Source organism: Leopardus geoffroyi, chromosome B4 (genome assembly GCF_018350155.1).
Source record: "Leopardus geoffroyi isolate Oge1 chromosome B4, O.geoffroyi_Oge1_pat1.0, whole genome shotgun sequence".
In the NCBI taxonomy this organism is placed as follows: Eukaryota; Metazoa; Chordata; class Mammalia; order Carnivora; family Felidae; genus Leopardus; species Leopardus geoffroyi.
Genome location: NC_059341.1, coordinates 27,484,892 through 27,512,190, shown reverse-complemented (window position 1 = coordinate 27,512,190; position 27,299 = coordinate 27,484,892). Strand labels below are relative to the sequence as shown.

At 48.1% G+C, this 27,299-nt stretch overlaps 1 long non-coding RNA gene across 2 annotated transcripts; it reads right to left on the bottom strand.

Annotated features, from left to right (window-relative positions):
* Window positions 1-21,142: 21,142 nt before the first annotated feature.
* On the bottom strand, window positions 21,143-26,880 carry LOC123590831. Of its 2 annotated transcripts, none has more exons than XR_006708998.1 (3): window positions 26,698-26,880; window positions 26,326-26,503; window positions 21,143-23,082 (listed from the first exon to the last, which is right to left on the bottom strand). It is a non-coding gene; the product is annotated as an uncharacterized LOC123590831 (long non-coding RNA). The 2 variants fall into 2 exon arrangements; XR_006708999.1 differs by having other exon boundaries at window positions 26,716-26,880.
* Window positions 26,881-27,299: the final 419 nt, after the last annotated feature.

The window sequence follows — 27,299 nt, the reverse complement described above, 5'->3', positions numbered from 1 at the left end:
TCACAGGTAACCGAAAGGGCATCATACGAATCCTTCTTCTGGAATTCTCTTCCTTTGCATTTTTTTTCCCTATATTCTATTTCACCTGCAAACTCATTTCTCCTTTTACATCCAGCTTGCATTCTCCATTCCCTTGGAAGACTGTAAATCACCACCGCCCCCCCCCCCCCACCATGAGTACCCACCCACAGGGGTAGTCACATGACCTAGGACAGCCAATTAGAATATCCTAGCCATCTTATTGCCAGTAACTGGTTCAGAAATAGCTCTGCATTCCAAGCAGCACCAGTCAGATTCTTCCCTTTGATTGCTCTAGGGATTTTGGAGGAGAACAGCTTTCTTTCTGCTGGACTTGCTAGGCACTGAGGGGAACAGTGTGTGGTTGCTGGGTGCCTCTGGTGAGGCCTTGAAGCAAGCTGCACCTCTCGATTTCCCAGCTATGCTAGGCGACAAATTCCTTTCTCACTTCCTTTTAAAAGTTTCTTAATATAGTTTGAGTTTTATCACTTGCAAGCAAGAGAGCTCTGACAGACTTCCCTAGTGCCCTTTGACAAAACTTGTGGACCTCTCATCTCTGCCCCTACTGTTTTATTGAGATATCATCACATACCATATGCTTTACCATTTTAAGTACCATTCAGTGGTTTTCAGTATGTGTACAGAGTTTTGCAGTTTTCATCACGGTCTAATTTTAGAATATTTCCGTTAACCCCAAAAGGCAATACCATATGTATCAGCGGTCACTCCCCATTACCTCCCCTGACAGTTAATCTGCTGTATGTGTCTCTCTGGATTTGCCCATTCTGGACACTTCCTACCAATGGAATCGCACACTATTTGACCTCTGGGTCTGGCTTCTTTCATTTAACGAGATGTTTCCCAAGTTCATCCGTCCAGTAGCATGCATCACTACATCATTCCTTTTAAGAGCCAAGTGATATTCCACTGTGGGTCATCTATCGGTTCACGAACATTTGGGTTGCTTCCACTTTTTGGCTATTATTAACAATGCTGCCATGAATATTTGTATACAAATTTTTGCGTGGGCATAGGTCTCCACTTCTCTTAGGTATATATCCAGGAGTGGAACCGCCGAGTCACGCGCTAACTCTATTTTTGGCATTTTCAGGGGCTGCCAAAGCGTTTTCCAGAGCAGCTGCATCATTTTGCATTCCCACCAGCAATGCAGGAGGGCTCCGATCGGTCCGCATCCTCAGCAACACTTGTGATTGTTTTTTTGACCGTGTCATCCGAATGGGTGGGAACTGGCGTCTCAATGGTAGTTTGGGTTTGCATTTCCCTGATATCTCATGACATGGAGCATCTTTTCATGTGCTGATTGGCCATTCATACCTCTGTTTGGGGGCAAATGTCTATTTTAATTCTTTGCCACTTTTTAAACTAGGTTATTTGTCTTTTTCTTGGTGGGCTGTAATACCTCTTCTTACATGCTGGGTGCAAATCTCTTATCAGAGATAGGATTTGCAGGTATGTTCTCCTATTCTTTAGGTTGCTTCTTTACCTGAAGCAGTCCATGAAGGACAGAAGCTTTACATTTTGGTGAAGGCCGGTGTCTTTCTTTTTCTTGTGTCACTTGTGCTTTTGATGTTCTAGCTGAAAAACCATTGCTTAATGCAAGATCAGAGAGATTTACAGTTATGCTTTTTTTCTAAGAGTCTCATGGTTTTAGGGTCTGTGATCCATTTGGAGTCCATTTTTGTACCCTAGTGCATTTTGTATCTCCTTTATTTCCCACTTGTCCAGTGGCACTGTGATTGCTGGTGCACGTGTACCCTAAGTATCCTAACATCAAAGAATGTTACTTAATACGGACCCCCAGGAGTACTCTGAGCTCATGTATATTTGGGAAGGTCTGTACAGTAAATTCCCCTCTTGAAGTTCATAGCACATATTTGCCCACGAAAGATTCTAAGCAGACAACCGTAAAGACTCCTGCTTCGTTTAATCTCATGTTTGCAGTTACCACAAGCTGGGGGACACTGTGATGGACCTTTACAGGAATGAGAGATTCCTTACCCTGCCTGCTGGCCGTGCCCCCTTCCACCTCAGCTGTTGGTCCCCTTTGGAGATTTGCTCAGGTGAATAAAGCTACCTTGTTCAAGGTCATGCTCACTTCTGGGAATGGACCATGTCCACAAATTGATTGGCATGGAGATATAAAGGCCTGGTTTGTCTTGCCCCCAACTCAGGACAGCTTTGCAGAGCTGTCTCATCTTCAGAATCCTTACATTGTCGTTTGAGGCTGCCCTAAGACTTCATTGCAGCTCACCTTCTCCCTGTGTGATCCTACCTCTGTCCCTCCCCTTTCCAGTGTTGAGCTTTTTTCTTTTTTTTTAATTTTGAGAGAGAGAGAGAGAGAGAGAGAGAGAGAGAGAGAGAGAAGCTCAAGCAGGCTCCACACTGCCAACACAGAGCCCAGTGTGGGGCTTGATCCCATGAACCATGAGATCATGACCTGAGCTGAAATCAAGAGTCCGATGTTCAACGGACTGAGCCACCCAGGCACCCCGATAAGCGTTTGAGTTAACTAAGTAAATAACACACCAAAATTCCCTGAAACTTTTATTGAGGTATACTTCCAGTCCATATTTTTGGATAGGTCCTAGTCATTTGCAAGAAGGAATAAGTGAAGACTACTTTCAGTGCAGACTATGAAAGATTTACTAGCTGACCTTTCCTGCACTGATTGGGCAGCCATAAAAAATATTGGCTGAAGATATCTTGGGCAGCGTACCACAAACCTTTAAGTACAGCCGCCAGTTTATTTTTGCTGACCTTTCTGGTAATTTTTGGCATAGGTCATAGTCTCAAGCAAATACGCTAAAAAGTCACTTACATTGAATATTGTATTAGATTGAAGCAAGCTTCCTAAAGTCCCAGTAAGATGATTTTTGAAGGTTTATTAATTTCAATTATAAGACATCTTGACCCTTGTTGAGAAGAATCAAAGCGTCATACATTTGTGCCCATTGTAGCATGAACGGGACAAAGACATGCGACTTAATTTAGCACATGCCAAGGCCGATGTTGCTGGAAGTAATTTCCTACCGAGATTGATGTTGGAGAGCAGAGTCATTGAAGTTCTCCAGTGCTGCATTGTTTGTGTTGGAGATTACGTACCTGTGATCATGCTGAAAGACTTAGTGTCTTCCCATATGAATATTTCAGCCAACACACAGAAACAGGAGCACAGCACCCTTCTGGACTCGGGAGAGGGGTTGAGACATCATTTTTGCCTCTTGGGCATAATCTAGTGGGAGAGAAACACACCATCATAAACTCCAGAGAAGACGAACAGGAGAGATTTGGTCAAGCAGAAAAGCAACACGGAACATGCTGCTAATTGCAGCTGAAGCTTGGAAGGCACCCCGAAGGTGTGCCCTGAACTGTGTCTTCAAGACTACATGTAATTTCTGATGGAGGGGACATGAGGGAAGGAGGGCAGGAAAGAAACAGTACAAACCTGGAAACCCATCAAGACTGGATATAGGGCGCCAAAGTCTACGGTGGTGGGTGAGAAGAATGAAAACAGGTCGTGGTGGGGATTAAACACTTACAAATTTCATTACGTGCAGTGGGTCACTGAGCCAGACACGCTGTCTGCACTTCTGCAGATGCCCAGAGTCTCCAGCCACGTTTTAAACTACTTGAGGGCAAATACAAATCACACAGAAAAGGCTTATCTGAAGGTTGGGCCCTAGCAGACTTGTGTCTTGGGAATAAAACTTCGAATGTCAAAACAAATGAAAATGAAAAAGAGGGGAAGGAAGAGAAGAGGGAGGAGGAGGAAAAGTAAAAGGAGGAGGAGGACGAGCAAGAGAGAAAAAAGGAAGAGCCCAAAGGCCTTCAGGAATGCGTAAAACCCTATTATAAAGCATGGGCTTAGGAGTCTGACGATGTAAGTTTGAATCCTGATTCTGTGACTTATTAATGATGAGACCTCATCAGCCTGATTCCCTCCTATTTAAACTGGGCATCACAGCAGTGCCTGCCCTAGAGGGACACTGGATGAAGATACTCTCCAAGCACTCTTTGTGGTGGCCTCGCACGGTGACCGGCCAGTGTGTGCTACCTGCTTAGCAAAGCTGCTGGGTGCTGGTGCTGTCACCTGGCATGGAAGTTCACGGCTTTTCTCAAAAGACGTGTTCTTATTTTGTCACTCAGAGCCTCCTGGCTCTACTAAGATGAGATTTCTACTCCCCTTACTTGTTTGGTTTTGGCATACTAAGGCAGGGGTGTGGAGATCGTCACAGGAAGAGTCTGCAGAAATCATAAATGATTTGCCGAGAGACCCATCAAGGGAGGAGGATAGAACCAGCAACGCAGACACGAGTCTCTGGGATGTATTGTGTACACACACACTTGGCTATGTGTTAAAGCATCACAAGGACATAGTTGACGTACGTCACACTGTCTCTGAGTTGGTGTGAAAAGCTAAACGCCCTCGTTCGATCTGAGCACCTCCCGTATTCAAAGGATTATGAGTGATGCAGGGATGGTACAGATGAATGAGAGAATACAATGCTTGTGTTAACGGAGCTCACAAGTTAGGAAGTCTGTAGCAACAGCTTGGAAATTTTCCCTCCAAAATAGTTAAGGGGAGCAAAAAATTTTAGACGTCTGAAAAAAGCGTCGCTTGTGGAGGGGAAGTGTGGACAGCTTATTTGCCAGCAGTGGGTGATAATGAGGTTATGGAATATGCTGTGCTAAACACACTGCAGGTGCCCACAAGTCGCCCGCCAGTTGAATTGGGTTTGCTGGGCTTTGCTTTTGCGCAACGAAATGTGTAAAACCACTGCTCTTCCTCTGTTGGTAACTTAGCTTCATCTCAGAGAACCGCTCCTCCTCCCCCATTCCCTGCCCCAACTCTGGACGCTGCCATCCTGAGTCTTCAGGCTGGACATCTGCAGCTGCCTTCCAATCTCCCCTTCACCTCAGCCTCCCGCATCAAGGGCCTCCGCGGCCTGTAAACTCCTTCCCTGTAACATTTTGGACATTTGTCCCCTTCTCTTCTTGCCTACTTTCGCTGCATCAGGGAATTCTTTTTCACCCCAGTGACTGCGGTAGCCTTCTAGACAGCCGCTGTGCCCCCATTTCCTCCAAACCCGGCCCATCCTACACCCTGTGTTAAGAAGCCTGCCCGAGATAGTCATACCTGCACTGAAGAAGACACTGCATTGGAAGCATCTTTCTTGGGTTCTGTGCGATATTCAAACTTGAATTTTACTGAGGTTCCGAAAAGAAGACTGAGAGATATCCCCAGGTGTCCTCACAATGGAGGGGTCTGGGAGGGCCAGTCATGTTGTCCCGCCCAAAGGGCAGACATTGGAAGCACAGTGTAACGGGATCATAGACCGTACAGGAACGTGTTTCTGTTCTGTTTCGCGGTCTCCCACAAGTCCTGGGGGACAGGGTCCATATCTGCTTATTTACCACTGGCTCGACAACATCTGGCACTATTCCCAGCACATAGTAGGCACTTAATAAATACTTTGTAAATGGATGAAGGAGTGTTTAACAAAGAGCCATTTGGCCAACTATATATTACTGCAACTTAGTCCTTTATTGTTGGATGTGTAAGTATTCTTTTTTCTCCTTTGAACAGCGCCGCCATGACAAGCCTTTATCAGTTAAGGATTGTACTCAGCTAAAAACCCGGTCACAGTGGCTTCACCATCCAGGCTTTATTCTTGTTTGTAAAGGAACCCAGCGCTGAGAAGTCATTAGGGACAGTCTTCTTCCACCTTTCTGCTCTACCACCGTCCAGGTAAAGCTTCCATCCCCAAGGCTATAAGAGCTGCTGGAGCGCGAGACATTACAGCAGAATTTCCAAGCAGGAAGCAGGAGCCCCAAGTCGACTGCGTTTCCAAGGTTAGTAAAAAAGATCGGGTGTTATGCACCAAAAGCCAAACACAAGGGTGAGCCAAACTTTTCAAATGACTCGTTAGTTCTGTCTTTCCGATGAGTTCCCAAAAAAAGAACCCTTGGGAAAGACGAAAGTTGACCACTCCGTCGTAACTAGTTTGCTTCTGAGGGTCACCAAGTTGTAAACTCCACGGATAGCCAATCCCTTGCTCACAGCAGCACTCGAGGGAGTGTGTTCACAGAGTGTCCGTTGAGTTGAGCTGACATCGCTGTATGGGAAGGACCATCTGGCTTATGTCCTGAAGGATGAAGCAGGTCCATGTTGCTGTCAGTGTGTCGGATGCCCTTTGGTCCCCACTGGGGAATGGGTACTGTCCTACTGACCCCCTGCAAGTTTCCATCTATTCAGTGGACTAGTGGTTTCCAGTCTTCCGAGGTGTTCCACGGGGGCTCCAGGCCAGGCCGGAGTGGGCCACACTCAGGAACCACATCATTCACTGCTCCCAGAGGCAATTCCTCCTGTTCTAGGCTATACAGATGTAAAGACTTCAGCCAGTGAAAGGCAGGCTTCCGCTGGGAAAACAAAACAAAACAAAACAAAAACAAACAAAAAAACAACCACGTGTATTTAATTCCTGGACAATAGAGGATACTTTTTTTTCCTCTGTGATTTTTGATTTTTTGTTTCCTCAATAACGAAGCTCTGGTCACAGTGAATAAACCTTTCAGGGGATGCTGTATCTGTCCTCTTTCTCCCATCACCCAACAAGAAGGAAAAAGAACTGCAGGGTGAACAGAAGGTTTAGGAAGACATTTACTTTTTCAAAAGTATCTAAAGCAGACTCTGCACGGGCCTAACTGATCCCAGTTGTGGGGTGTTGTGAGTTGAGGCTTGGATGTTCTCCACCAGGCAGACTGGGCAGACTTTTAGCCAAGTCTCTACATGGCTGGTGTTCAATACATAGTTTTTTGATGGATTGACTGAGTTCTGTTGTGCCAGATCAAGCAGTTTCCAAAGTGAAGAAAATAGTTGTGACTTTCTTTTCCTGTGTTAAAGAGTACAATGTGTGCGATATTCCATAGGTCCCTGGGACTTGGCTGAATATCTTCCAATGTAATCAAACCGTTGATTGGTTCGTGCTCAGAGAAGGTAGTAGGAAAGCAAAACAATGTAACTTCTTGGATTGGATTCTCAAGCACTAATTACTCTTCCTGAATCCCCTGGCTTCTCCTGCCTCCTGAGAACCTGGAACCCTCCTTATCCAGAAGGGAGGTCCTTACCCTCTCAAGTGAACATCTATCTCCTATAAGTCAGTGCTCTTAAAAGAAACCATCTAAGCGGAAGTGAAATTTATTGAAAGTATACCGAGTAGCTGAAGAACTGGAAAGTCTGAGAACCAGGCTCAGAAACTTGATTGCCACAAAATCACTTTGTTGTAGACTAGCCTGGGGAGAGAACCACAATCTCTCCTGCTGGTCTGGAGCCTCCGCCTTGCTCTGCCCTCCCAGCCTCACTCCTTGTCTGCCCCAACTACCCCACAACTACCCCACCCCCATTGAGAGTAGTTGCCTGGGCCCCGAGTCTTTGCAGAACCAGTTCTGTCTGCAAGGACCAGCGTGGAGAGTGTCTGAAGGGAGAAGCCAAGGTCACATGCCAACACTCTTAGTGAACACTTGAGGACATTCTGTTGTCCAGGGTCCTACTACTCAAAGTATGGTCCACAAAGAAAAACATAAACCAGGCTTGGTCTGCCTTCCCCTAAGACTCAAGGCTGGGGGATTCTCCTCACACAGGAGGGGCCCAGATGCAAACTGCCAAGACGAATCACAAACGTCCACACTCCCTAACCCAGATGCCACCACACTGTCTCTTTGTGCCTATGTTCTTTTTTGGTCTGTTAACTCCCGCAGGAAGCAATAAGGTGTGCCCAGAGAGAGGAGGCTAGAGGCAGCTGGAAACAGGAAGAGAGCATGGTGTCGGAGGCTGAGGAAGCAAAGAGAGCACGATGTGATTTCCACGCAGCACACGGCCAGTTTACTTTCCAGCACTCTTGCGCAATCCCAAGTATTTAAGGTACTCGGGCGTCCGCTGCGTGCCTAGCACGGCAGGAGATAGAGCCTCATTTTGTGTGGACATTTACACCCTGGTTGGAAGACACAAGTCCGTCTCTCAAATCAGTTGGAGAAAGGGAGAGGACTGTGCCTCAAATTTGGATGCCATCGTCGGGGGGATCTTGTTAGAAGTGCAGATTGGGGTTGGGGGCTGGGATGCTGCATTTCGAACAAGCTCCCAGGTGCTGCTGCTGCTGGGGTATCAGGAGCACAGCATGTCATTTGTGCCAAGGAGGAGAGCATTTAGGTGGGTCGTAGCACCGTGGAGATTTTCGGAGGGGAAACCCTGAGATTCAGGCACTGAGCGTGCAAAGACCTAACTGAGCCCTGACAAGAGGGCAGGAGTTAATTCGGCAGAAAGTAGAGGAATCCCCGTGTTGGGCCCACTTGTGTGTTACACCAAGGGTGACGAGCCATCCGGTTTGCCTGGGACTGTCCTGGTTGTAGCATGGTAGGTCTTGAGTCCCGGGAGCAAGTGTCACACTTCCGTGACACTTGTCCAGTGACACCCAGCCGGAGGCAGACAATAACTACGTGCTATTTGCTTGACAGATTGGCCAAGTTTACACTTTCTGAAGGTTAAAGTCACATGGAGTTCGTTTCATTTCTGGTCTTAGTAATGGCTTGGAAAGGAAGCGGCACAGCTTTAGATAAGGCGATCCTGTTTTTTCTTAATACTACTGTGATATCAATCTTCACGTCACAGCGTTACGGTGACATTTCTTAAGCAGGGACTCCCTTTTATTACTCAGAAAATTTTAAATTTCTATGCGTGTATTCCCAGTAGGGAACGTGAAATGTCAGAAGCACGGTGGGAGGCCCTTGAAACACAAGTCTTCGTACTTGAACCACATCACTACACTTCAGCAAATCGGGCGGACCGTGTCATGGCAGAACTTCCGAATCACCCACAGCCGTGGACATGCTGTCCGGTCCCCTGGGTCACAGCTTAGCACACAGATTCCGGAAGCGGGCTTGCCCTTCACCCAGACAGCGGACCATCCTTACAGCGAGTGGATGCTTTTCCTAAAGCAAGTGTTGATTTGCTTTGATCCGCTTCCTCCTTACCCACAAGCATGCTGGCAGTGCCTAGATAAGAAGTGTTCCATTTTCTGATGCACCTGGGGAGCCAGTGAGATGCTCATGAAATTGGACATCTCGCTTCTCTGCTCAGGGAGCTCGAGCAAAGTCCAACCGGGAGCAGCTGCCACTTTCACGGAGCAAATCCTCCAGCCTGCTGCTGATCGAGTGTGACTTGGGCCTAGCTTGGGGGAGGTGGCCGGCCAGCTGAGCAAATACAGCCAGGTGCCGGTCCTGCCTTGTCAAGCTTTAACCCTTCCCGCTTCCTGCCCCTTTTCTCTTCCTCTCACTGCATACACACGTCTGTCTTTCCGGTTTCTCCTCCAGGGCTTCACGCTGTCATTATCTTCAGCGAACTTGCTCCCCAGGAACCAAGTAGCCTGTCCCCTTCTGTGCGTTTCCTCTGCTCTGAACCGAGGCTGCACCAAGCGCTAACCTGCAACCTGAGAGGGAGTTTGCAACCCGAGCAAGCGTGGAAAACCCCTGTGTTGTTTCCGACAGGATCTGATTGTAACACCGATCCCATAGTTAATTGCAGTTCCCTCACTGGGCTTATTAACTCCTCTCTACTTGGGGAAGGCACCCAAACCATTTTTTGCTTATTTTAAGAAGATGGTGGGCAAGATTAGGGAATGAGCTGAGGGTAAAGGAAGTGTACAAATCGACATTTGTTTGCAGGGAGGCACTGTGCTTTGAGGGACCACGACGGTAAGTTCAGGTGCATGTGAAACTCAGCACTACAGAGGTTAGTTAACACATCAGCTCTGTTCAGGGCGCAGCCTTGACCTGGATTCCTCCTCGTATTGGACCCTGGGCCCTGGTCCATTCTCACCGGAGCCCTGCTAGGGCCGCTTGCTCGTGCAGAGACCTCCCTAGCCAGGGCCAGGCGTGTTGTCTGCAGCTGGAGGGACAGGTGCCAATGAAGGGGCTCAGTGTGGCTGAGAGCAACATGTCCCAAGACTTAGCCTGGCCCCAGGTGGTTTTCTTCCCACGTAGAAGCTCAAAGTCTCTGCTGAGATTTTTTTTTTTTTTTAACGTTTATTTATTTTTGAGACAGAGAGAGACAGAGCATGAACGGGGGAGGGGCAGAGAGAGAGGGAGACACAGGATCGGAAACAGACTCCAGGCTCTGAGCCATCAGCCCAGAGCCCGACGCGGGGCTCAAACTCACGGACCGCGAGATCGTGACCTGGCTGAAGTCGGACGCTTAACTGACTGCGCCACCCAGGCGCCCCTCTGCTGAGATTTTTAAACAGTGCACTTAAAGAGCCTGCTCTCTGTCTGATGTTGTTAGAAGATGCCATCCCTTTCCCTCTGTGGTCACTTACACCTTTGTGACTAAGTGGGCTTGGGTCCCTAATATCCCCATAAGAGGGGTTACTTACACTTCCACAATCACCTTGCAGTTTGTGGAGGCATGGACTGGGAAGTGCCCCAGGAAAGCGGGTCCCTGGGCCTACGGGGGAGCCCCAGCCCTGGGGCAGGGAGCAGCTGGCCGTGCTTGGAAATCCACAAGGTGAGGGGTTACAGTCTGGCAGCAATCTTGAAATATTGCATGGTCCTGATGCCACAGGCAGGCCTAAAAGTTTGTGGGGAGAGGTGCAGGCTTGGAGAAGTGCGGGGCTCCTCTCTCGATGCTAATTACCTGCACAGCCTTGGTCCAAATAGGCACCTCTCCTTGCCCACGTTGCTTCCTCTGTAAATTGAGGACAATCTCCTCTTTCCTGAGGGTGGTTGTGATGACCGAGAGTCCACACAGCTCCCAACCCAGTGGCTAGTGTGCAGTTGCCGTAAGCGCTCAATAATCGACACTTTGTGTAGAAAACGAAGGGGGAAAGCAGCAGAAAGCAGGAAGGGGAAGAAAACTGGCCGGAACATCAGCAGAACAGATACGGGAGTTGACCACTGGCCTCTGGTGGAATGTCTGTGGTGTGAGGGATCCGCAGCAGAAGACAGCTGTCGTTCGGAGCAGCCGAGGCGGGGGGCAGGGCTGCTTCTGAAAGCTGCCGCGGGGACGCTGGTAGCTGTAGGAATCAGGTGGCCTGATTTGTAAGAAGGTCTGGAAGCCCTGGTAGGAGTGATGCCAACCAGCTTCGGGGCTGAGTTCTTTTCCTTCTCCAAGGCAAGCAGCATTTTCTCTGTTTGGCGCTCGGAGCTGATGGGGTGGCATGACAGGGTTGCTTAAACGTCTTTCTTTCCCCAGATGGAAGGTTCCTTCCCACCTCCACCCACAGACTCCCCTAGAAGTGTCTGGCCCTCTTGGAATCTCCCCTAACAATTCCGATCATCCCAGCTGTCACTTCCAAGCACCGCTGTTCTCGCTCACCGGGGTCCGAACGCCTGGGGTCCTGTCTCTCGGAGTCCCACCCCGTGCGGGTTACAGAGCGGTGCCCAGCTGAGTCCAGGACCGTGGGTCAGGACTGGAGCCTGCTCCCGCACCCCAAGGTGGCTTCGAGACCGGAGAGATCTTGCCTTTGTGAAGTCTGGCCCACGCGTAAAATCGCTCCACTCTCTTCCTCTTCCGCACAGCCTAGCTCTTTTCATCTGATTTCAACCAGTAAGACGGAGTTTCAAGTCTCCCCCTTTATTTTCGCACAGTTGCCACTACGGGCCCACCCCAGTGGCTTGGAGAAGGCAAGTTCTTAGCAGAGCCCTGTCTGTAGGCCGTGTGCCTGATGAGGACCTCGCCAGGAAGGGGGGTGGCAGAGGGGTGTGGGGGTGTGGCTGTGTGTTAATGGTCTTGCCTTCCCTTCCCCTTCGGAAATGTTCTAATTTTGTACCTCCTTAGAATCAACACAGTGGAGGGCGCGGCAGACGGGCAGATACCCGCCCTCCAGGACTTCGCTTGGAAATTTCAAACACAGTGCTGCTATTTTGAAAAGGCACGTGTCGCCGTGCTGTAGTCGAACAATGCGGAGAGCTATTTGTGCCTAGCCCCGGCTTAACACACGCCTGCCTGGGATGCCAGTGTTTCCAACTTCAATGCGAAAACTAGGGGCTCAACCATAAGGACTTGTCTGCAGCCGGGACAGGGGTGGGCGTGGGGGGGTCCCCAGCTGTGGCGGGACTTGCATCATTACGCTCCCAGCTGGAGATGTCTGCTCTTGGCAAACGGGAGGCCATGGGAGAACATTTGGCCCCGGATTAGGCTCCTAATGATAATTAGGGGAAAGCGGCAGGGTGCAGCCCATAGGTTGGAGATCCTGTGGGATCCGGACAAAACTGAACAGCATTTACCCTGTCCCGTTTCCCGCTTTTCAAGCCCATACCAGCTATGTCTTTCTAAAAAGCGTGGATGTCTTAGAATAGAATGCCTCCCCTTGCTTCCCTCTCCCGCCCTCTTCCCTCCCCCCAAGCCACCCTCCCATCTCGATTTCTCAGTATCCCCAATTATAACAACATAGCTGTATTGTATCCATTTTCTAGGGCGTGCATAATGAAATACCACAGATGAGATGCAGAACAACGGAAATTAATTTTCTCAGCTTCTTCAAGCTAAACGTTCAAGATCAAAGTGTTGACGGGTTTGGCTTCTCCTGAGGCCTCTTTCCTTGGCTCACAGATAGCCACCTTCTCCCTGTGTCCTCACATGGCTTCTTCTCTGTGCTGTTGCCTTCCTGGTATCTTTTCCTCTTCTTATGATGGCACCAGTCATATTGGATCAAGGTCCCATTTTTATGACCTCATTTAGCCTTAATTACGCCCTTAAAGGTCCTCTAAGTCCCTATATAGTCACATGGGGGGTGGGGTGGGGTTAGGGCTTCAACATATGAACTGGGGGGAATACAATCCATTCCATAACAGGTATCGAACAGCAACCTCCAGAAGGTACACTTGAATAGGTACGCAGGTATTCCTGACAGGGACACTGTACAAGCCACAGATGACACCCACCGCTAATGTGGGTGTGTTCGCAAGGCAGCCACAGCAAGCCGAGACACAGCCTTGCAAGACTATGGGCACGGCCCACACAGTGACACAGAGCTGACTTGCTGGATGAGCGGGGACGAGAGGTAGGAGTTCCAGTGGCTCCAGCACTGGGTAGGAGCCAGAAACAGCATCTTTGCCCTCTTTGCCCAGAACCCTGGGTGGCAGTGGGAGGAGGAACACTAATGAAGAGATATTCCTGGGCTAAGCAGAGCAGAAGGATGAGAGCCAAGCCATTCCAACCTTTGACCTCTCCCCTCCTCCTCCTGAGGATTTGATTTGTCTTAAACAGATGACCAAAAACCCTGAGGGGAGAGATGCCACCTGACCAGCCTCAGGACTGGGTGCCATCAACAAGTCAAAGTGAGTGCCCTCCCCCCATCCCTGAAGGCACACAGCTTCATGGGGGTGACTAGAAAGTGCTCTGGGAAGGCTTTGAGGAGGGGAAGTCACTACACTCTTCCTAGTATCTATTCTTCCTGTGCAGTTGGGGCAGCTGTGTATCAGGGTCCCTCCTGGGAAACCCCAGGAAAAGCCAGTGAGAGGGACCATGAGGCAATTTCCAGAATGGGTTGTCACAAACATCCAACAGGACTCACCCTGCAGGGTTGCTGTCCTTTGGGGAAGGAATCAAATGGAAAGAAATAGAACCCTGCCCTACCTCCTACCTGTGGAGTGAGGCATCCCACAAGGCTCCCATTGGGCCTAAGAAAGATGGCCGCCCTCTGCAACTGCTGAAGGCCAGCAGGGGGCTGTTTCAGTTTGTGTAAGCGCTGATGGGCAGTGAGTTTTCTGGCCATCGCGTGACCTTTTCGAGAGGAAAAAATTGCAAACCATTGAGATGACTGTCTTAGAAACAAAGTTGTAAAGACCACCTTCGTTTTCTAAGGGTCTCAGGATGCTCCAGATGGTTGTGTTCCCTCGTCCTTGTTTTCTCCCAGTTTCTACCTCTTTAATTTCCAAAGATCCAATCCTAATGGATCTCCCCCTATCACTCAGAGTAAATGCCAAAATCTTCATAATGGGTGCACAGATCTGGGTCCCTGGCTCCTCTCTGACCATATCTGTATAGTCATCCCTGTGGCCCTCCCTGCTCTAGGACCTCAGTCTCCTTGCTGTCCCCAAATGTCAGGTGTGCACCCGGCTCAGGGCCTTTGCTCTTGTACCCTCTCCTAAGAAGGCCCCTCTCCCAGATATCTGCAAGGCTCCTTCCCACACTTCCTCAGGTCACACTGACATGTCCCCTCCCAGGTGATGACTCCCCAGCCACCTGTCTGAAATTGCGCACCCACTTCTCTATTCCCAATCTCCTCGCCCTTCTTGATTTTCCTCTGTAGTGCTTCACACAGTCTGACATCTACATATTTTACTTACTTATTGGGCATCTCTCCCCCTGTTATGATACAAACTCCACACCTGACTGGTGCCTTGCAGCATCTGCCGTGCCTGGAATAGTACCAAGTAGATGCATAAGTGGTTGTTGAATAAATGTGTCCCTTTAAGCCAAAGCCCCTTTTCTGTCTGGGCTCAAAGAAGAAGGCCTACATTGTTGGAAGTAGTGTACCGAGCATTTGGGATGCCTTTGGGAGCTCACTGCCTCCAAGGAGGACAAGCTAGCACTCCCAATAATGGCACCTCTCTAGACCTCCTTGCAAAAATTGAAGTGTCCAAGAAGCACGGCACATACCATTTGCCTACATCTCAACTAGGTTTCTAGTTCCAGATTATAGCCTGGATGATAGAAACTCAGCTCACCCTTGCTTTTCCCTGAGGTTGTGGCTTGTACCATATCAGGTTCCAGGGGGCTTAACATTACACCAGGGGAGCCAGTGGGTGGCCTAAACTGTAATCTGCTCATATAGGTACCTCCTAAAATGTGCAGCATCTCATCTGGGCCTTTGTCCTTGATCCATGCAGGTAGCCACAGTGAGATCCTTTGTCCCTGCCCCCCCCCCCCAGCATGCCCCCTGAGTCCTAGTGGTTGCGTTTCTTCCACAACACCCAAGGACACAGGTACAGTGTTGCTACTTCTGCTTCAATGTGGGACTGAGACAACTCTAAGAGCATGACAGAGCCCCAGCCCTGACCTGCTACACCACCAGCAGCTCTCTTCCCAAGGACTCTGCCTGAGAAGCAGAGGGGCAGGACCCCACCCAGCTTTCTGAGACCTGCCAGGGTCTCAGAACCTCATATGTTCTCCTCTACACTCTGTAAAAACAGAGTTTTCTCTTACGGGTAGCCGAAGGAGAAGTCAAAGAGATTCGAAGCCTGAAGGAGATTTCATGTGCGGGGGCCAGGGAGCTTGAGAGAGACCTCTCCACCCTCCCTCTACAAGGACCTGGATTCTGCCAACAACCTGAATGAGCTCAGAGGTGGCTCCTTCCCCAGAAGCCCCGAGGAAGAGCTCAGCCTGGACAGCACCTTGATTGCAGCTTAGGAGACCTCGAGCAGAGAACCCGGTTGAGCCCACCTGCGGAACTGTGAGCAAATAAATGGGTGTTGTCTTAAGACACTAGGGGGGCGCCTGGGTGGTGCAGTCGGTTGAGCGTCCGACTTCAGCCAGGTCACAATCTCGCGGTCCGTGAGTTCGAGCCCCGCATCAGGCTCTGGGCTGATGGCTCAGAGCCTGGAGCCTGTTTCTGATTCTGTGTCTCCCTCTCTCTCTGCCCCTCCCCCGTTCATGCTCTGTCTCTCTCTGTCCCAAAAATAAATAAACGTTGAAGAAAAAAAAAAAAGACACTAGGTCTGTGGTGATTTGTTATGTAGGAACAGAAAATAAATATGGGGACAAGAGTCAAAGTCCCTGACACCGAGAAGGCACTACTTGGTAAATTCCATGTGATTTCGTCTCCCTTTTGGTTCCCAAATGTTTAAAAGCTACCCTGTGGCAGGAGCAATGTTCCCCCAAACACTGCACGTGCTTTCTACGTTCCCCAGACTTTCTTGCTGGTAGCTTGAGGCCAGATCACTAATTTTGGCCAATGGACCGCAAGTGGAAGTGACATGCGCCATTTCTGAGCTAAGGCAATGACAAACCAGGGGGTTTCATCTCCTCCTTTCTTCCCCTTGCTGGAGAGCACGCGTTCCAGATGGTGCAGCTCCACGAGCCAGTGCGGCCATCCACCAGGCCCTAAATGCCCACGTGGAGCCGAGTGCCCTGTCAGCCAAGGATCACTCGTGTTAGAGACTTACCACTGCCGCAGCTAGTCTTAACCTAAGTAATACACATGCTCTCACCCAAGAACACTGCTATTAAAGCCTGAAAAACAGACGAAGTAGAGAGAATTCATTTTCTAAGTTCTTTTCGATGGCAACATCCCTAGCATAGTGTCTCATCCATAGCAAAGTGTTTCTCTATGGGCCGCTAGTAAGGGTGGTCAGAGGAAAGTGTTTGGAGGCCTTGCCGAAAGAAAATCAAACTGGAGATAAAGCCATTGCTAAAATAAGTCACCAGGGAAATACTCGTTTTATGAGAGTATCCATACATGTTTGTCCACAATCCCGAATCTCTTCTAAAGAGTCAGGACCGTTTCTAAAAGCTCCAGCACCCTGGCCTGTGATCAGCGTGTGATGCCCAGATCTCTGGCCTTGGTGTCTACCATCCACATTGCCATGGGTCATTTACATTCTCTCCCCAAGTGTTTCTTTGGCCATCTCTGTCTCCACTCCTCTCCCGTGCCCCTCTGAGCTTCTAGGAGGTCAACCGGGTGAGTTCACTGCTTGAAAACTCTGGCAAAAGTCCAAACTCCCCCCCACCCCCACAGCATGCAAGGCTTTGTGCATGATGACCCCAAGCCCACCTTTCTCTCTGCCCTGGAGCCACATTGGTCTTATTTCCGGTTCTCACCTATGCCTTAGGATGTGCGTGCTGTTCCCTCTGCCTGGCATCCCTGGGCCTCACGGTTCGCATGATGGTTCTGCCTGACTCCCCTTCTAGACGCCTGAAGGGTGCCAGTCTTTGTTTGACTGGTACCACGTCTGGGACATCTTCCCTTTCCACCCTATCTCTGCACCCTGCCGTGTCCCCACCTTCTCTGTCTTAACCCCTCAGCTGTTCTTAGCCACAACTTGTTTACTTGTTCTTGCCCAGTTAGGATGTAAGCTCCGTGAGGAATCTGAAGGATCTGAGATTTGAATCCGCTAACAATTTACACGTTAGCCTGCCACCTGTTAGTGGATGCTGACAGAGGTGCCTGGTCAGGGACAGAGGCCATTAGAGCACAGGAGGATGGCTTGAGCTTCCTGCTCATGCATCAGTTCCCTTGGCTCCTCAAGACCCTATGGAGACATCCCGATGGATGCCACGTGCATAGCAGCTTGTTATCGTAGCTGAGGATCCCCATGCTTAGGGAACCCCAATCTTTTATAATGGGAGAGAAGCAAACATGCCTGACTGTGGCTTTAGAGGGAGCCACGTTTGGTGTACTGAACAGTAAACAATCTTGCCCTTTTCTCTGGACAGAAATGCTCTCTTTGCCTTTCACCTATTTGCTGCGTAAGCATCCTTGAAAAGATGATGCCCCTGTTGGCAAGAGGTACAGACATGTGAGCGACCATGGAGAACTGTCTCCCTCCGAAAGGCAGAGATCATGAATATGCTTTTCACTGCTCCTGTCTCATCATATCAGGCAGAATTCTCAGTCGTGAGCCACAGACAGAAGTGGTGGGCCAGGCAGAGGGGGTGCCTTTTCCAGAAACACAGAGGTATCATACAGGCTAGCAGTGGCTCCATGAGAAGGCATGGTTTCCTTCATCTTGGAATTCCACTCTGGAATTTGTCTTGGCTCTTGTGGACGGAAGAATGAGATAAAGTACTGTTTAAACTCAAAATAGACATGATGGGACAGATTTGTCTGTGGGAGATGCTTTGAGTATTACAGTAGAAAAAAATCATAATTTTATTTATTTTTTATTTTTATTCTAGAGAGAGAGTGTGTCAGCAGGAGAGAGGGGTAGAGGGAAAGAGAGAGAGAGAGAGAGAGAAAGAGAGAGAGAGAGAAAGAGAGAGAGAGAGAGAGAGAATCTTAAGCATGCTGAGAATAGAACCCAACACGGGGCTCGATCCCTCGACCCTGGGATCATGACCTGAGTCAAAATCAAGAGTTGGATGCTCAACCAACTGAGCCACCCAGGTGCCTCAGAAAAATCATAATTCTAAAGACAATTTTTGTTTAAGAAATTCTAAGCTTAAGGCACATACTGAATAAGGAGGGAAGGAGAAAGTCCACAAAAGGAAATAAATGGGAGAGTGGAAATGTGGTTATAAGAAGAAATGGTGTTGATCTCTCTGCTTTCTGAACACTTAAGACCTGGGGTGTCTTCTTGGGTAAACTTTACTCAATCCCCTATGTTCTATGCCCAATCCATCAGGAAGTCTTGTTAAATGTTCCTCCTCAGTATTTCTCAAATCTGTCCACTTGCCTTTATCACCTAGGTCCCTACCTAGTTCAGACCACCACTCTCTCCCTCCAGCATAATTTCATCAGCCTACTAGCCGATTTCCCTGTCTCAATCCGTTGTCTGCACCTCTACTTTGGGGGTCTTTCTAAAATGCAATTCTCATCATGCCAATCCCCTTTTAAAGTGTTTCAGTGATGTCTTATTTATCTCAGGATAAAGCTCCAAAAGGAAATGGCTTATTGAGATCCTCTCTCTTCTTGTGACGTCTACATCTCATACTTCATTTGATGATCTCCTCCTCTTATTCTTTGTTTCAGCCACAATCATAGTCTTTACCTGTGTGAGAATTCCTTCTCAGCCATTCTTGGGGAATTTACATGGTTTTCAGAATCTCAAGAAAAATCCGTTGAGAAATTAGGAAGTCATAACCTTACAAGAATTAAAGCTTAACAGTCAATGTAAGAGTATTACTAGTTTGAAGGAGTTGAAAGCAAGGGCTGGAGATACTATGTAGAATCAAAACTTAAAGTCAATATTGCAGGGAACCTGGACAGGAGCAAGTAGGAGAGGAAGGGTGGCAATTTAATCAGTCATGTGAAAAGCATGTTCATGGCTCTGTCTTCTGTCAACTGATTAATTCTTGCAAATAGACAAATTAATCACTTGATATGCATGGTATACCTAATACAAATCTTATGAGTGGTATACCAAGAAATAAAAACTTGTGGGGTTGTTCAAAAGGCAAGAACTATAGATGTTCCTGACATCATTACAGAACCTTCATGACTCATGTTAATGTCCGTTCTTCCAGGAAGTCACCCTTGGCCTTTAAATCTGGTTTAGGTGCCCCTTCCATGTGCTCCTTTTGCTCTGATCTAGTAGCATTTATCACCCTCTGTAGAGGATTGTTACGTTGGTGGCTCCCCCAAAAGAACCACATCTCTTGGTTTCATAACCTATGTGGTTCTCTCCCACATTGATTGTGGGCTTGGTCACATGACTTGCTTTGGCCATTGGAACATTAGTTGAAATGATCTAAGCAAATGATTGCTACAACTTTCATACTGGGGCTCATTCTCTTGGAATATTCCCCCTTGGAAGCCAGCTACCACACTGTCAAGAAGCCCAAGCTAAGTTACCACATGACCCTGGAGAGGCCACCTTGGGCCTTCCAGCCCCTGGTGAGCTCCCAGCTGAAAGCAGCTGCTGTAGCTGAGCCCAGTATACCCACGGAACTGTGGGAAAGAAAAACCATTGGTTTTTATTAAGCCACTGAATTTTAGGATTTTTTTTCTTTTTACACAGCAATAGATAACCAAAATGCACTGTGTTATAATTACCTGTTAATTCTCTCTCTGCCAGTAAACTGGAGTTCTAGGAAGACAAGTTCAGAGTCTGCTTTGTTCTCTAACGAGAACGTTCTCTCACGAAATGCTTTTTTCATGACTTCTCAAGTCCCTGAGGTTTGGTCAGACTCAACAGCACTGCTGACCGCCTGTGATCAGCTTGTGTTAAACGGAGTGATTAAGCATTTTGATTCTATTTGAATACAAGTCGTTAATGAAAGGAAAAGATACCAATCCATAACTTTATGTACCTCCTGCTGAAACTAAGATACTGCATCAAGTAAAAAAGAATTATTACTTTAAAAAGCTGCTACTTCCTTGAGCTTTCTTGCTGTTCTTTCACAACCAGTTTAGATGGAGCCCCCAACTGTTCTTAGAACTTTACTTGGAAAACACCTCTACTTCCAAACATCCAGAAGATCTGGGGAGAGGAGAGTGGAGGGTGAGGAAAGCAGGGGGTGGGGTAGTTTGGACTGAACCCATGCTAAAATTTTTCATCAAGCCAGCCTCTGACTCAACACCCCAGCATGAGGCAATCACTACTTCTTCTGAACTCCTTGAAGGTTTTTATCCCCACCCTCTGGCAATTGATCACTCACCACCCCCTGGCATCTCTTGTCTTCTGTGTATTTCAAACTGCCATTTAATTTTCCACATGTTTATGTTTGCCTTTTTATTGAGCTCCCACAGAGCCTATCACACTGTAAGCATGCAATAAATAGCTCATACAGAATGCCTTTGCTCCAAGCCAACCTACCCAAAAGTAGATGGGAAAGACCTAGAATAGCCCAAGGTAGGAACACAGTGAAAGTCAGGGCTAGAGCACAACAGTGTTCAGAGGTGAGCATTGGCCTGACAGCCTCACTGCTAACTATAATTTCTGCTTCCCTGCCTCAGTTGTTCCCTAACACTGGGAGAGTTAGCCTGGTTTGTAGCTTGGTCTTTGGAGACACCCAACCCCAAACCTGAGGCTTTCTTAGGCTTTAAGATGAGGGATGGATGATTTACAAGTCTTTCATTCTCTGCTTCTCTGTAGCTTGCTTTCTTTCTCTCTCTCTCATCTGTGAATCTATGAATCATTTGCTCTTCTTCCACCAAGGCTGGAAAACAAAAACAAAAACAAAAACAAAAACTTCAGCTTGAAGGATTTCAGTCAGGATTTCAGCCCTTCCAGTTAGAGATACAAACCAGGGCAATAGGGTCCTGAAGCAGCTCGAGGAGTCTCTTTTAAAAGGAAGTATCCCTTGTAATTATTTTTATTTTTATTTTTTTTATTTTAGAGAGTGCATGTGGGAGTACGAGTCGGGGAGAAGGGTAGAGGGAGAAAGAGAGATAATCCCAATCCACTGAGCATGGGGCCTCATGCAGGGCTCTATCCCATGACCCTGGGATCGTGACCTGAGCGGAAATCAGGAGTCAGACCCACAACTGACGGAGCCATCCAGGCGTCCCAGGAGGAGGTCGCCCTTGTAAAGGAGGTCTTTAAAGAAGAGATGACTTCTCTGCTGGCTGGCTCCCTGGATTCGGTCACATTACATGTGTTGCATTGTATAAGGCTCCTGTGGCTAAGGAGCCATTCTCCTGCTGGCTTTAAGCATCCATGTTGTGGGTGAGATGATCACTGGCTAGGACCCGGGGGTGACCTCCAGAAGCTGACAGTGACCCCTGTCAGCAGTCAACAAGAAAACAGGACCTCGGTCCTCCACTGCAAGGAATTGGAATCTGCTAACAGCCATAGAGCCTGGAAGGAGACCCTGAGTCCCAGGTGAGGTCACAGCCTCTCTGGACACCTTGATCCCAGCCTGGGGAGACCCTAAGCCACATCTGGAAGCCTGATCCCCAAACACTATGAGATGAAAGCCGTGTGTTGTTTCCAGCCACTGTTGGTGGTAATTTGTTCACAACAGAACATGAGTATAAGCCCCTCCCCTCCAACTGGGGGGAGGAACGCGCTAACAGTGGCCCTTGCTTCAGGCTGGATAACTGAGCTGTACTTTTCACTGAACAGGAAATGCCTTCAGTCTTCTCCCCTTTATACCATCGCCCCCTCTCACAGACCCCAAACATGCTCCAGGCACTGCCATAGCCAGGAGTCCCCACAAGGTAGTCCCATGGAAGCTGGTCCTGCCTGTGTGGACTCAACGCTCACTAACCCTGTGCCCCTAGAGGTACCCCCCTCCCTGAAGCCTTAACACGCACAGAAGGAAACATGGAGCTGGAATCTGGGTTTCCCCAATTCTGAATTCCAGGCTCTTTCTGCTGTGTGCCCGGTGCAATTGCAGGCATTTTTTTCAAGGCTTGGGTGGGACCCCGGCATCGGGACCCATGAGCTAAAGGGCCTGGCCACAGAAGTCTCTGAAAGGAGGTGGGTGTGCAAAGACTGGTTTCTGCTCCTCTGTGGTCCTTATCTGACCTCACTCCTCCCCAGAATACCACACACACACACACACACACACACACTCCAGGAAACTCGCTTTCACTTTGGGAGGGGCTTGGTGCCTCCCAGGATCCTCTGGCGTCTGCCTTCTTTCCTGTGGCGCCCAACAGTCCTGTCTCAGAAGATGGCAGTGCCCCCAGACAGAGGGACAAGGCACTCCTCCGCCTCCATCAGGGACGTGATGGCCCGTTCCTGGGAGGCAGTGAGCCCAGATGGGAGAATCTGAAAGGAGAAAGAGCAGTGCTTCCTGGCCAACCCTTCCTTCACCACTGACCCCCTTCAAAAAGCAAATACTGGAAAGAGAAGGGGGGCACTCATGGAGAGATGGGAAAAGAAGAAAGTGTCTCTGTCCTAAGTGTGGATATGGCCAGACTCGGAGTGAAGAAGGAAGGACGTTACCAGTAAGTGACAAGACCCAAATAGCAGTCAAGCATCATGACTTCCTTATCAATCAATCACTGTGAGACACATTGTGTTGGCTTTTTTTTTCTTTTTTCTTCCTTAAAGATCTGAAGAAATAGTATTCAAATGGTCAGAGTTCAAAATCTGTGGGTTCTTGCTGAGAAATGCTGAAAGCAAGTTAATGAAGCTTTAATTCCTGGAGAGATTAGCCTCCATGCTGGCTCGGGCACTATCTTTCCTTAACACGCCTTGTCTCCGCTGATAACATGGGCTAATCTTGTATGGGGGTTGGGGGACATTTGTACTTTTCCTGTTGCCTTTCTTCAGGTGTTTGTTTTGTTTTCCCCAAGGCTGGAACAGGGAATTGTCTTTCGTCTCCAGTAGTCTTTCTGTCTTCATTGCCATAGAAATAATCCAGGGTATCAAAACATGCTCACAATGGCCCTGGCTCCAAGCCCTATGCCCGTGCTTCTTAGTGATGCCCAAGGGGTTCTGAAAGGAAAATGAAGATGCCTGTTGGCTTTTGCTCTCTTCTTTTTTTTATTTAAAGCATTTATTTATTTTGAGAGAGACAAAGACAGCACGAGATGCGGAGGGGCAGAGAGAGGTGGGGGGAGAGAATCCCAAGCAGGATCCTCACTGTCAGCACAGAACCCGACAAGGGACTCGAACCCACTAACCATGAAATCATGACCTGAGCCGAAAACCAAGAGTTGGACACTTAACCAACTGAGCCACCCAGGCGCCCCTGCTCACCAATCTTATTTTGTATGATAGGCTGCAAAGTAAATTAGTCAGTATACTGACTAATACTGAGTTCGGCATTTGTCTGCAGCTTTTTCCTTTCGGTGTAGAGTTATGTACAACAAAATGCACAAATCTTCTGTGTGCACGGGCTGGGTTTTGGGATAGGCACACACGCTTGTAATGCAAATCCCCAGCAATATAGATAACTTTATGTTCACTCCTGGAGTTTGCTCTGTGACCCTTCCCTGTCAATTTCTTGCCCCTACTCCACCCCAGAAGAACTCTTTTCTGATTTTTTTTTTCCCACTACAGACTAATTTTTCTGTCTTCTAGCAAGTCATGTAAGTTGAACAACATCATTTGTACTTAATGTAAAGCTGCTTTCTCTCAGTACAATGACTGGAAGGTCCATCCTTGTGGTTCCTTTCTTTTTATTGCCAAGTTGTATTCTCTTCCATGAATACGCCTTAGCTTGTTTACCCATTGTTCTACTGTTCCCGGTTTGAGGCTGTTATTTACATGTGTTGAGGGGAAGACCAAATCGAAATAGCAAAAGTTAAGCCAACAACAATAAAACTTAAAAATACCCAGAGAATGTACATGCACACACTTGCTCACATACACAACATCTTAACATTAGGGTGGCATTTAATTATTTTCTTTCGTGTATCGTTACTAAAGAGCATATATTAATTAAGATGATTTATAGAACAGAGAATCTGTTTGGGTAAACAGACTCAAAGTATAGGTTACTATTACATTTTTTTAAAGATAAAAATGGGTATAAAGTGGTAGAAAACAATCTTTTTTCTATGCCAGCTGGCATAAAAAAACTATAGTTTAGGGGCGCCTGGGTGGTTCAGTCGGTTGAGCGTCCAACTTTGGCTCAGGTCACGGTCTCACGGTTTGTCGGTTCAGGCCCGGGGTCAGGCTCTGTGCCGACGGCTCAGAGCCTGGAGCCTGCTTCGGATTCTGTGTCTCCCTCTCTCTCTCTCTCTCTGCCCCTCCCCTGCTAGTGCTCTCTCTCTCTCTCTCTCTGTCTCTCAAAACTACATTTTAAAAAAGCTTAAAAAATTTAAAAAAAAATACAGTTTAGAATAATGGGCAATGGTCATCAGTTTCTGGTGCATGAGAGCCAAATGGAATGCAGAGGTACAGCTAATCTATTCTCTAGTCTAGAAAGGTGATATCAGTGTGCACTTGGACAGCTCTCAGTCCTTCTGTGTGTTTGCCAACACTTCTCCAAGCGAGAGACCTTGTGACTTGTGAGAAATGCCACACCGGAGGAATCTAGACTAAATCCCAGCTCTGTGGCCTGAGGACATCACTTACCATCTCTGGGCCTCAGGTCTTTGTCTTAGAATGAACAGGTTGGAATGAACAATCTTGAAGGCTTTTTTCGGACGTACCTAACTTTTCCAGATTTTATGATATTTTAGGTATTTTCATCAAGGTCTATTGATTTTAAGGGACCAAAAACCCACAAAGAATTATTCAAGAAAGAGAGATGGGCAGGGACTCACGGTCAGGTCAAAGAGACGACGTCAGGGTGCCCCTAACACAGGCTGTCTGTTCCAGCCAGGTCTTCCATGGATGCGTGGGGGGCCTAGAAATTCAGACCGAGGGCTTTCTGGTCCCAGGGGTCTTGCATAGTGTCTGCTGCTCCTTGATAGGCTCAGCTCCCCTTCTGTCTCACCGCAGACCTGCTTCTCCTCTTCCTCCTCTTCTCACACCACCCATCACCACTACCTTTGGCCATTTTCCACAGCAGAAGCTCTCTGCTCCAAGTCCCCCCACCCAAATTTATTGTTCAATAAATATCTATTTGAATATAGAAATCAAAGTCATCAACTGTAGCTTGTAGATGCCGGTTGCCCTTCGACACTGTTTTATGGGAATGTGACTTAGAAAGCCCTTTCAGGGGGCGCCTGGGTGGCGCAGTCGGTTAAGCGTCCGACTTCAGCCAGGTCACGATCTCGCGGTCCGTGAGTCCGAGCCCCGCGTCAGGCTCTGGGCTGATGGCTCGGAGCCTGGAGCCTGTTTCCGATTCTGTGTCTCCCTCTCTCTCTGCCCCTCCCCCGTTCATGCTCTGTCTCTCTCTGTCCCAAAAATAAATAAACTTTGAAAAAAAAATTAAAAAAAAAAAAAAAGAAAGCCCTTTCAGGAACTAGCGTGAATTTTGGGAAACAGAACTTCACTGGGATCTTGTCAGTTGCTGGAACGGTTTTGAAGAACTAATGAGATACGTGAATGCAGCACTCGGTGCATTGCTTAAGGAGCCAATGGTCTCTGCGTTGATTACTGTAATAATTATCACTGTTCAGAATTCACAGAATCGTCTTGAGACTATTTCAGTTTGGAAGAAAGATTTTGTTAGTGTGACCGACTGGTCTCATTTTTGATGTTTTCAAAGAGAGTGGAGAGCAGAGGAAGTCAATACAAACCAAATAAAGCTTAATTTAGCAAGTATTTTCACAGCTTGGTGCCATGCTTATTTGGAAAGATCTGGGTTAATCCCACTAGGCTTGGTAACAAGGGTTGCCAGAGTTCAAACTCACCTGGCTGCCTCCGGGCCCTGGAGTTTGTACAAGCCTTTTCTAGGAGAGTTCTGAGCCCACGACACTGCCCAGTAATGCGAGAAAATGTCAGCTTTCTTCTCAGGAAATACGAGACAGCAGCTACTGAAAGCTGTAAGGCCAGACTAGGTGGCAGATGGGGAGAATAAGGGGAATCAACCTACTAAGAGCCATGGTTTCAGCCTTTCAGATTTTGTTCTCTATGGACAACCCACCCATGTCATTTAGCGTGTGGTGAGCCTGGGGTCCACACTGGACCCTACTGAGCTTGTCTCCTTTATCTGCCTGCTGTTCACCATGAGCAAGAGTTTGTTCCTGGTATCAAAACATAGCATGGAGGCAGCAACAGAACTGGGAACACAACGCGTGGTGATGGTGGGGGTACGTGACTGGTGACATGGGGAAAGCTGACCTCAGAGTCTTCAGGGTAGACCAGGATGCATGCCAGCAAAGACCCTTTGTGCTCAACGGTCCCCACCGACGAGGGCTTCTTGTGGCCTGGACTCTGGCATGAGTTCACGTGTTGGCCACATAAGTTATGCTGACACCGTACTGATGTTTCTGACTTGGTGGACAGAAGGAGACTCTTTCTGAAAGGGAAGCAGGCAGGGAGATGTGACATAGGGCGGTCTTTCTGCGTGAGACCAGGATTCTAGGAATTTCTCAAAGACACATCGATCTGAAAACTTCAGGACGTTTTGATAAAGACACTTCAAAACGGGAGCATGGGAAGAACAGGAAGAATCTACGTAGAACATTCTATCCGTTTCAGGTACTAACTTACTGGATGACGTCATAACACCTTGGAGCATAAGTGTAGGGCCACCTCTGTCTAATTTTTTCGCCAGGGGAAATGTCTTCAGTCCAGCAGGCTCACTAAAATACTCCAGTGGTGTCATGGGGCACCTGGGTGGCTCAGTCGGTTGAGCGTTCGACTTCGGCTCAGGTCATGATCTCGCGGTCCGTGGGTTCGAGCCCCGCGTCAGGCTCTGTGCTGACAACTCAGAGCCTGGAGCCTGTTTCAGATTCTGTGTCTCCCTCTCTCTCTGCCCCTTCCCCACTTGCACTCTGTCTCTCTCTGTCTCAAAAATAAATAAACATTAAACATAAATAAATAATTAATTAATTTAAAAAAATAAATAAAATACTCCAGCGGTGTCAGTGTCCTGGCTGGGGTGCCTTCCCTCCTCACTGAGAGGACCCTTACTTTTTCCTTTCAAAACTTTTTGATAGTCTCACGTTAACTTTTACAACTTCCTTATCTTTTATGTATTCCCCAACTCCTAGAAATCGAGGTTACTCTCCCACCTCTCCACTGCAAACATCTACTTGCCAAACGTACTGGACTCCTTGCCCTTGCCTCAGCTGCCCCTCGCCTACTCGTCT